The sequence below is a fragment of the Rhipicephalus sanguineus genome, chromosome 9, assembly GCF_013339695.2.
Source record: "Rhipicephalus sanguineus isolate Rsan-2018 chromosome 9, BIME_Rsan_1.4, whole genome shotgun sequence".
NCBI lineage: Eukaryota > Metazoa > Arthropoda > Arachnida > Ixodida > Ixodidae > Rhipicephalus > Rhipicephalus sanguineus.
Genome location: NC_051184.2, coordinates 26,441,359 through 26,450,846, shown reverse-complemented (window position 1 = coordinate 26,450,846; position 9,488 = coordinate 26,441,359).

Below are 9,488 nucleotides of genomic sequence, written 5' to 3'. Positions count from 1 at the left end.
CATGACGATGAAGAATTATGGCAGAGCCCTTTGTAATGGGTTGGAAGCATTCAACAACCTACTCGTTGCGCAATTCGCATTGTGTGACGCCTGGTTACAGAATTCGCGTTGTGCGACGCTTGGTGCTTATTTTACTCTTCTACCAAGCGATATTGCATATGCTAATGTGGTTCCTTCCCGACATGAAGCCTGTATAGGACCTTTTTGCAACGCAGTTTCAAGCACCGGCATGGCTCAAAGGTTGTTTTTTTTTTTTTTTTTTTTTAAGGGCTCCCACGCAGAGGGCCCAGGTTCGAACCTCGTTCCATCCTGGAATTTTTTTCTTATTTCGTTTTTTTTTCTCATTTCGAGCGATGCTGGTTACGGACACCGGCGGCGGCGGCGGACAACTACGGCGCCAAAAACAGCCGGTGAAATGATCTCATAACAGCTTTCGCTGTAAAACACTTTTCCTCAGGCGCATTTTTAAGTCCATCTAGTTCACTCTCTCCCACACTCGATGGACGAAAGGAGATCTTACCCTAAACTTCTGTAGGCTTAAAATTCACCCCGTGAAGCTGCCGTACTTCAAAACGCCTTGATGAAGTGTAACACCCTCTCATGTGCTGTGGATAATTGTTTCATGACCATGAAACCTTATACCGGTGACAGGCGAACGCTAATTCAACGATACGTTGTACAACAGCTCAGAAAGTTGCTTAGATGATACTGGCGGGTTAGTTGGTTCTACCTGATCTTGAAAACAGCCGCGCAAAATTTAAGGAAGCACGGCCAAACAAACAAGTTGCGATTCAGCGCCTTCGCTGCGTGTATGATTGTTTGTCTGTCCATATTTTCTTAAATTTTTGCGCTGTCGTTCTAAACATCCTGAAGCTTGGGAGCGAGGCGAGCACGCTCACTTTCTTTGCACTGGAGTGCTAATTCTTTTTCTTTTCTTTATTTTCCCTTCTCACACGTGGAGAGTGTGTTGCCATGTGAAATGTTAGACTGGAAAGAAACTTAAGAAGGGAGCCTGGAAGTTTGACTACTGGCGCAGACCTAGTGCGCAACACTGTCAAGTCGGAGATAATCAAATGGACTTGCGTCCCTTTCGGGCTTATCTCAGAACCCTCATCTGGCCTGATGGGCTCCTCGGCGCCCCCTGCTCGCCCTTTATTATTTTCTTTCTTTTTTTGTTTCCGAAGGGAAAGACACTAGTGTTCCGTGCATACAGAATGGCACCGCAAAGCCACACGAAGCTGGCAACGCATTTTATGAAAACAAGAATAAACTTGCACGAGCGTTAGTACACATTTAATAGTACGCAATAATAATATAGAAAAAAGGGAAACGCAATAAAAAAATCCACAGCATATCCACGGGTGAATGATAAAGATCTTGGGCGAAGCTCCTGAAGCAATCATGGTTACACCGTGAAATCTTCAGTGGTTTCGCCCAGCAGTAATCAAGGCGATAGCCCAGTACATCATCAAAGACGTGACAAACACTGTATATATTTATACAAGAAATTTATTAATCGTAAGTGGTAGCTAGACGTGGCTTCCGTTCCCCCTTCATTATAACGGTTTTATGGTCGGTGATGTGATGGATCGGTGATGGGTCGTAGTGGGATGTTTGCAGAGACGAAGTAGTGGGCAGTTTGCAAAGGTGGCTTCCGTTCCGCCTTCATTATAACGGCTTTATGGTCGGTGAAGTAATAGATTGGTGATGGATCGTAGTGGGATGTTTGCGAAGACGAAGTAGTGGGCAGTTTGCAAAGGATCGGTGATGGGTCGTAGTGGGATGTTCGCAAAGATGAAGTAGTGGGCAGTTTGCGAAGGTGGTTACGCCGGCAACGGAGACGTGACAAGGTTAGACTAAGAGGAGCTTCGCCCCTAAAAAGAATGTGTTGTGTGTAACTGCAGCTCGCGCCGCCAGAGCAGAAAATAAAAAAGCAATCACAGAAAAAAAGTTAAATAACTCTCGATAAAATTCTGAAAACGAAAAATAAAGAGTAGTCTATAACTGCGCACATACATGTCTCAGAAATTCTTTGAATTACCATCGTGAGCCTGACTGCGCCCACTGCAGGGCAAATCGTCAGCCTGACTACGCCCACTGCAGTGTTCCGCTAATCAACCCGGCCCTGTGCTTGCCGCGGCCACGTTATGACCGTAAACTTCGTAATCTGATCTGCCCACCTAACTTTCTGTCTCCGCCTCGCGCGTTCGCCTTCTGTTGGAATTCATTCTGTTACTTTTAAAGGGGTGGTGCCATCAAATTTCGAGGCTATAACAAGCCTGTTGGGGATTTTGTCTGTATGCAAAGACACTCCACACGAAGGGTCGGACACAGCAAACGTGTAGAATATATTTTAATTCGCTTCCAAAGTGTACCTAAATGCCCATTCTCCCGATCGAGACCCATCGCTAGCGCGCCAACTCTGACGTAGCTCTATAGGAGGGGCAAGGAAAGTTGTGGTGACGTCACACCAGATCTGCTGTAGTGACGTGAGTGACCTCTGGACCTCCGCCACCTCCGCAACGCACCTACCGGCTGTAGTGAACTAGAATATATTTTAGTTCACTATAGTACCGGCACAGCATCAGTTGCTGCATCACTCGCCGAGTTTCGATCGCTTTCTGGCTAAGTGCGTCACAGCCTTGTGTGGCCACGTGACCGAGCCCCTTACACTTCTACGTCACTGCCCAACCTCGGCGCCCTGAACCGAAAGTTGTCCACATCAAAAGGCGATATTAAATTATTTAGCGAGAGTACATCAATCTTGGTGCGTGCATCATGCTTCCTGGAGCTATAGGAAACGCTTACAGCAAAGAACGCGCAAGCCACAAATTTGGTGGCACCACCCCTTTAATGAGCAGCGGTTGTCTTGCGTACGTGCTAAATGTCCTGCCCATGCCAATTTCTTCTTCTTGATTTCGACTATGTCCTTCGATGACTAAGACTTTGCTCCAGTGTATCTCCAAATGAAAACGCGCGCACAGCTGCGCTCACGCTTCACACTATGGAGTACCGTAATCGTCGGTAATATTTTTATAGCAGAACGCAGTATCTGACATTTCTGATGATGCCTTAGAAGAGAGCTCCGATGGTGCTTGAACCAGTAAATCTTGTTCCAGAAAATATTTCACGGGAATTCTGTTTCCGAATGAGTGAGTGAACAAACCATTTCTCTTTTTAAGAAAGTGGAGGAGCCGGAGGAGAGAAAGAGAGGTCTATGTACCCCAGTCGCAGAAGGTGTCCGTCGCCAACTCGCGCGGCATGGCGTTAGCCTAACAGTCGTGGTAGGCCTTTGCTATACCTCCTCCAGCCCACCTCAGGATTCGGTCCTGGAGGGTGGGATCGGAGCTGCGCGGGGCAATCTTCCACCGCTCCTCACTACTAATTAATGGTAATATGGTGCGGGCGAAGATTTGATGGGGCACTGCCATATGATATGCAATAGATCTGCTATCTGGACAGGGTAGAAGGGACACTTGCGTTACGTGTATGTGGCAGGGAAAAAAATTGGGGGACCCTTAAGCTTCGCCTTTAATAGTTGAACGCGATAGCGAAATCCAACCACTAGCGCGCACTTCAACCACTAAGTGCATACTTATTAATGTGTCTTGTTACACACACACACACGCCCCCACACGCACACAGACACACGCACACACGCGCGCGATGTATCTATAGTAATGGTACAGGTTTTCGATCAAAAACACTTCCCTGTGCTCGAGACATGTTTCTCGCAATGCTTCACAGATAGCAGCACATTATCTAATGTTTGCTGTTTGCTTGATATGTTCTCCGCTAGATGGGCATAGTTGTCCATTTTTGGAGCTGTTTGCAAGTGTGTGTGTGTATTTAGCGGCGATGGGTGCACTATCCCGGCTTTTTTCGAAGCATGGCCTCGCGCAATAAACGTAGTTTGATGGCCTCGACAATGCGCCTACAAATCGCCGAATGGGCTCATTTTCGTCGTAACACCTGTCGAACAAAATGCGTTAAGGAGACTTCTTCCACTGCATGGCATTTATGTAGCGTTTTTTTTTCCAAAGCAGTTCCAAGTAACATCGTGGCTTTATGGTAGGACATCTGCTTGCCATTCAAACGGCTCGGGTTCGATCCTCAACGAGACCGAAGATTTTTATTGTTTATTTTATTTACATTTTTCTCGATTTATCGGTCACGGACGAATTTTCGCTCACAACCGACGCCGTCACCGACGCCGATGGCGGAATTTCTGCGAAACGAGCTCTCTAACGCTATCGCGTTAAAATAAGTGCAGAGTTCGCGGGGTAATAAATGTGCGAGTTTGTAGTTGCCCCCACAATATTTCTCTATTTCTCTCTGGCGCGTTCTAGGCAGAGAGAGAGGTGGATATGTTAGGCGTTGGTGTCTGTAATGCGTGAAAATTTCATGAAATGTAATCGGGGTTTCGTTGTGGGTTTCTTGTGAAGAGTCATGGGGCCCTAGAGGTTGGTCCGCGTTTTCGTCCCCTCAGAATGAAGTTTCTTGTTGAACTTAAGCGTCTAAACCCTTGGAAAGAAATCGCTCAGTTATGGAGCGCCGGCGTGGCTATAGTTAACATGGAACTACCCGTCATTTGATGTGTCACTTGATCAGAGTGGCATTCTCCTCTAAGACATCTTATTTGCCTCTTTATTTTTTTAGGCTGTACACTTAATAGTCACCCCCAGCCGTATTTTGTCATCCTTAGAGCCCCTCTCAGCGTTATCCCTTTAGCCTTATCCTTACGCACAGAGACGTAGCCAGGAAATTATACATTGTGTGTTCATATGCATACGAGCGCACACAAGAGCACACGCAGGAACATGCATAAAGGAATGTCGGTCGCCTCTTCCCCCCTTCCCCCTCCCCCCTTCCGCGAAAAAGTTTTCTGGCTACGCCAGTGCTCATGTGTGACGTTATCCTTAGAGCAGAAATTTGAGTGCATTGGTATCTAAGCTATTCTTCGGCCCAGTTCTCAACTTGGCATTTAGGGCGTAAACCTTAAGCGTGATGTGGCAGCGCTTGCCCCGTCTTCTTCCATCGCGCTTCGTCCGTTTGTGCAATACCCCACCATGGATAGGTTCGAACTATCCCGCTTTTCAGTCCCACTACACTATATTTGAGCTGCAATTAGAGTTTCTTTCTCACTTGGGCTATAAACGTTAATGAACGCATAGCTTATTCGCTTCCTACGCTGGTAATTAAAGCCACGATGCAACCGAGCATCGAGCGAGCACGATTACGTTGCATACGTACAGAGGCGTAGCCAAGGGGGGGGTTGGGGGGGTTCAACCCCCCCCCCCCCCCCCCGAAATTTTTCAGTTTTGCTGGCGTATATAGGCACGCACACACACAAACGCACGCACGAACATACATAAAGTATGGTTGAACCCCCCCCCCCCCCCCCCCGAAAAAAATTTCTGGCTACGCCCCTGCATACGTATAAATTGCGTCTCTTTTGGAGCTCTGCCCGTGTAGCATTCCGTTCCACCATTTCTCAGCTTTTCTTCGTTAACTGACTCGTCGCGGGGCATATGCGTAAGCAGATATCGCTGCGCTATTTTTGTTGCCGCCCAGGCAGCGCTTAGGGCGTCTAATATCTGGTACGAACTCATATATACTCTGTCTATGAGGTTTGATAAAATGGTCAGGGCCGTGACCCTCCAGCCTAGAGGACTGTGACGTGTACATGGCGAGGGAAAATTTCTGACGCATGCACGCGGGTTGTTTGCGACTCCATCACACAGACAAGGCTTTTTGACGAATCTATATTTTACTCTTTTAACAGCGGAGCTATTTGAGCCGAGCGTTGGTCTGTGACGCGTGAACATAAGTGATCATCATCTTGAACCGGCGCGCGCTTTCTTCATCCTCATCTTCGTCTTCGTCCTCTTCTGCTTAGCTCCCCTAAACGTGCGTCGATTTCTCCGGCGTGGTTTTTAATAACTCTAATGGGTGAGCGAACGAGTACACAAAGAGAAAGAGGGAAAAGGAAGAAAGAAAGAGGTAGAAAGAGAAAGAGAGAAATTCCTGGCGAAAAAAATTCTTCACTAGGCAGGATCCGAACCCGCGTACCGACGACCCGAAGGCAAGCATCGTAACCACTCGGCTATCCATGCAAAGCATAGCATAGCCTTGTGTAGTGTAGTATAGCGAGAGGCTGGGAAAGGGAAGTGAAAGCGACGAGAAGGGATTGAGGAAAGGATGGAAAGGAGGAAGGGAAAGAGTAAAGCATAGCATGGAAATAATGAGAAAGAAAGGAATGCAAAGATACAGAGAGAAAGAATCACAGAAAGAGAGAGAAATTGAATAAGAGAAGGAAATGGAATGAAAGAGGAAGAGAGCGAGAAATAGAGAGAAAGTGAGAGAGAAGTAGAAATAAACAGAGGAAAAAAAAAGAAAAAACAGACAGAAGTGGGAGAAAGAAAGAAAAAGAACATTGAAGAGAAAGAAAGAAGGCCACCCAGCTCCGTACTGCCTTCAGGCTTGGCACCGCTATTACGACGCTGCCTTAATTTCTGTACATTCGTCGCAGTTTTTCGCGCAGCCAGAGTGAACCGTTACAATAAACAAACAGTTTCATCATGTTATCTATCCACGGCATTACGCGGTTCGTCTTGGTTAGTGGATACTTCGCAAATGTACTTGAGGCCACTTCAGAGAGGTTACAACGGCATCTCAAAAGCCCCTCCCCACAGCTTACGTGTTGATTGTGCTTCTTCTAGCAAAAGCGTAGCCAGGGGCGGCTGTGTGGGGGATATTAAACCTCAACCTCCCCTCCCCCCCTAAAAAAACAAATTGCTGTTTTCAATGTGTATATACCCACGCACATACAGACATACGTACGACCATGCATGAAAGTTGGTAGTCCCCCTCAACAAACGAGATTCCTCAACAAATGTAAACAATAACTGCGAATGTCTTTAATGAGCCGTCGGAAATATCCCAGTGATAAACACCGTGGCTCCACGTTTCGGTTTCACTGGTTAACCGTGCATTTAACGGAGTGCTTGGAGGGCGATATATTAAGGCGACAGCCTAGGATGCCTTATCAAACGGGAAAACTGATCGTCTGGGTGCACATGACTGACGAACAAAAATAAAATTATCGTCACGTGATGACGTCCCAAGGCGCCACAATTTAGTACGTCATCATGTGACATCGTCGCTTGGTCAAAGGTGGGCCGATCACGGAGGCTGTGCAAAGCCAGGTGAAGTGCAGAAAGCTTGCAATACATCCGACCCTGGAAGCAGTCCAAGACCACGTTAGGTGCAGATAGCTTTCGGAGGGAGGCCGGAGAGGGTCATCGCATGAGAAGAAGATCGCTTTCGCCTTCGAGTATTCTTAAGCGAATGCACAGGGACCCTTTTGAGCTTTTGTCGGCAATTTCATGCTTCTATTCTTCTTTTTGTCGTGAAACGAAGGAGAGACGTTATGCAAGAACTTATTTGGTATATAATCCTCTGGGGATGTTTCTATGTCACCAAGGCTGGTGATCGAGCGCCGCTAGCACTTCGCTACGCTATTTCTCAGCCATGGTCGGCCTGAACGAGTGCGCTCTAGCCTGCACAGGGCACACACGGGAGAAGGGAAAGGGGAAGAAACAGTGATGAAAGGTGATGATCGGTAGAGGAAGAGGTGGTGGGTATGTACAACAGTAACTCAGCACAGCGATTACCCTACAGTTTAGAGTCCAGTACAGCGCTTTTGAGAAAATCTTAACAGCCCTTGTAGCAGTTTTTGACACTGTCTGGCCGCACACTGCGGACAAAATGCAACTTTCACTAACTGTTGTTACTCCGATGTCTGCCAGCGCTGAAGTTAGCGTCTTCTTTTGTGTCACTTATAGTGGTCAGTCAAAAAATATATGGGCTAAAGTTTCGCGCACTTGGCAGCGTTCACAGTTCTGGCTGTCCGCACGGCCGATTAGGTGCGCCTAGCGTCGAGTGAAGGAAAAGCCCGTACGAATCCGGTGCAGCACACTAGCATGTTTTCGGTTGGTTTTAGCCGGGAGGCGAAAAGTCATATCGGGGTCTGTTTCCCGCAGACGCTTCTTCCGATGGCAGGCTTGAGAGCAGTAAGTTGCTGCGCACTCGCGCACGAGCGATCTCAACGATGAGTGTACGTCAATTTTCGAGTACTGTATCTTTACACCCATGGGGGGCGTTGTATATTCCTACTCTTGCGTCACTATCAGCTAGCTCGTTGCCAACCAAGTCACAGTGTCCAGGAACGCATAGGTATGTAATCAAGTGACCACTTCTCTGTATAAGGGCAAATGCTTGGAGGATTCCCAAAGCTAATGCATAATATTGGGCTCTTCTAGAGCAAGAATGGATGGCTTGCAGTGCTGATTTTACATCAGTCAGTATAGTCCATTTACGTTGTGCTTGGCCGTTCACAAATTGTACAGCTCCCCGTATAGCAAGAAGTTCTTCGGCTGTCGAATATCACGAAGGCCGCAGATGAGGCTGACGAACTTAGGGATGCATCGATATATATGTGCACTGCACATAGTCGCTGTATAGGTCAGCCAGATGTGCGAAGGTGAAGTGCTTGAGGGCAGCACAACGAACACGCAAATTCTTCGAAATCCCACGTATTTGAAGGCACACCAATGGTTTAATCAGTGTGCACGAAGGCACTCTAGAGATGACGGCAGGTCCATAGTCTGAAGGAATCATATGTCTATGCGTATCGAGGCATCGCGATATGTTTAGCCTGGTCGGTCCGTCTGTAGCGAAGACAATGGATGCTGTACATGTCGAGTCAGAAGTCGAATTTGCAACCGAAGAGGCTCACATGACGTGTAAACCTGTATAGAATAGGCGCGGGACTCCTCCATAGTGCCAGAGATTGACGTGCACAGTGGCAGGCGTCGGCATGTTCTCAGGGCTCGTGCCTGAAGGCTCTTCAACGTACCAATGCACGTTGCACGCATACTCGAAAGCACAGTTCAGCTGTGCCGTATATAGCCGACAAACAATGCCCGGTACTACTGCAGGAGACTTTTCTCAGAGAGGCGCCATCTTAGTCATGCTAACGCACGAAGAACGTCTACAAATCTAACTAGTTTCTTCCTACTTCTTATGTATTGATGGGCTAGTTGGTGAGCCACCATATTTGATTAAGCAGCGCAAAAAGGACACAATCACGCACACATCAAATGGCGCAAATACAAGCGCTGTACTGCAACTGATGATTAATTTCGAAGGACCCGCCTTATATGGAATAACACGCGCATGCGCACTGAGAGCAGTGACGATGATCAACACCACGAAAAAAAAAAACAAATTGCACATTTCGTTGTTGCCTATAGTCGGGTACAACTTTAGAAAAAAGGAGAGGCCCCGCCCATATGACCGAAGCGCGGCAGCGGATTGCCTCCGCGGCAAAGAAATAGTCCCGCTTCTTCTCCTTGAGCGGAGGCACCGGCCGTCCGGCTCGTGACGTCAGTCTAGAGCGCGCGCCCATTGGTGGAAGCGCGTGT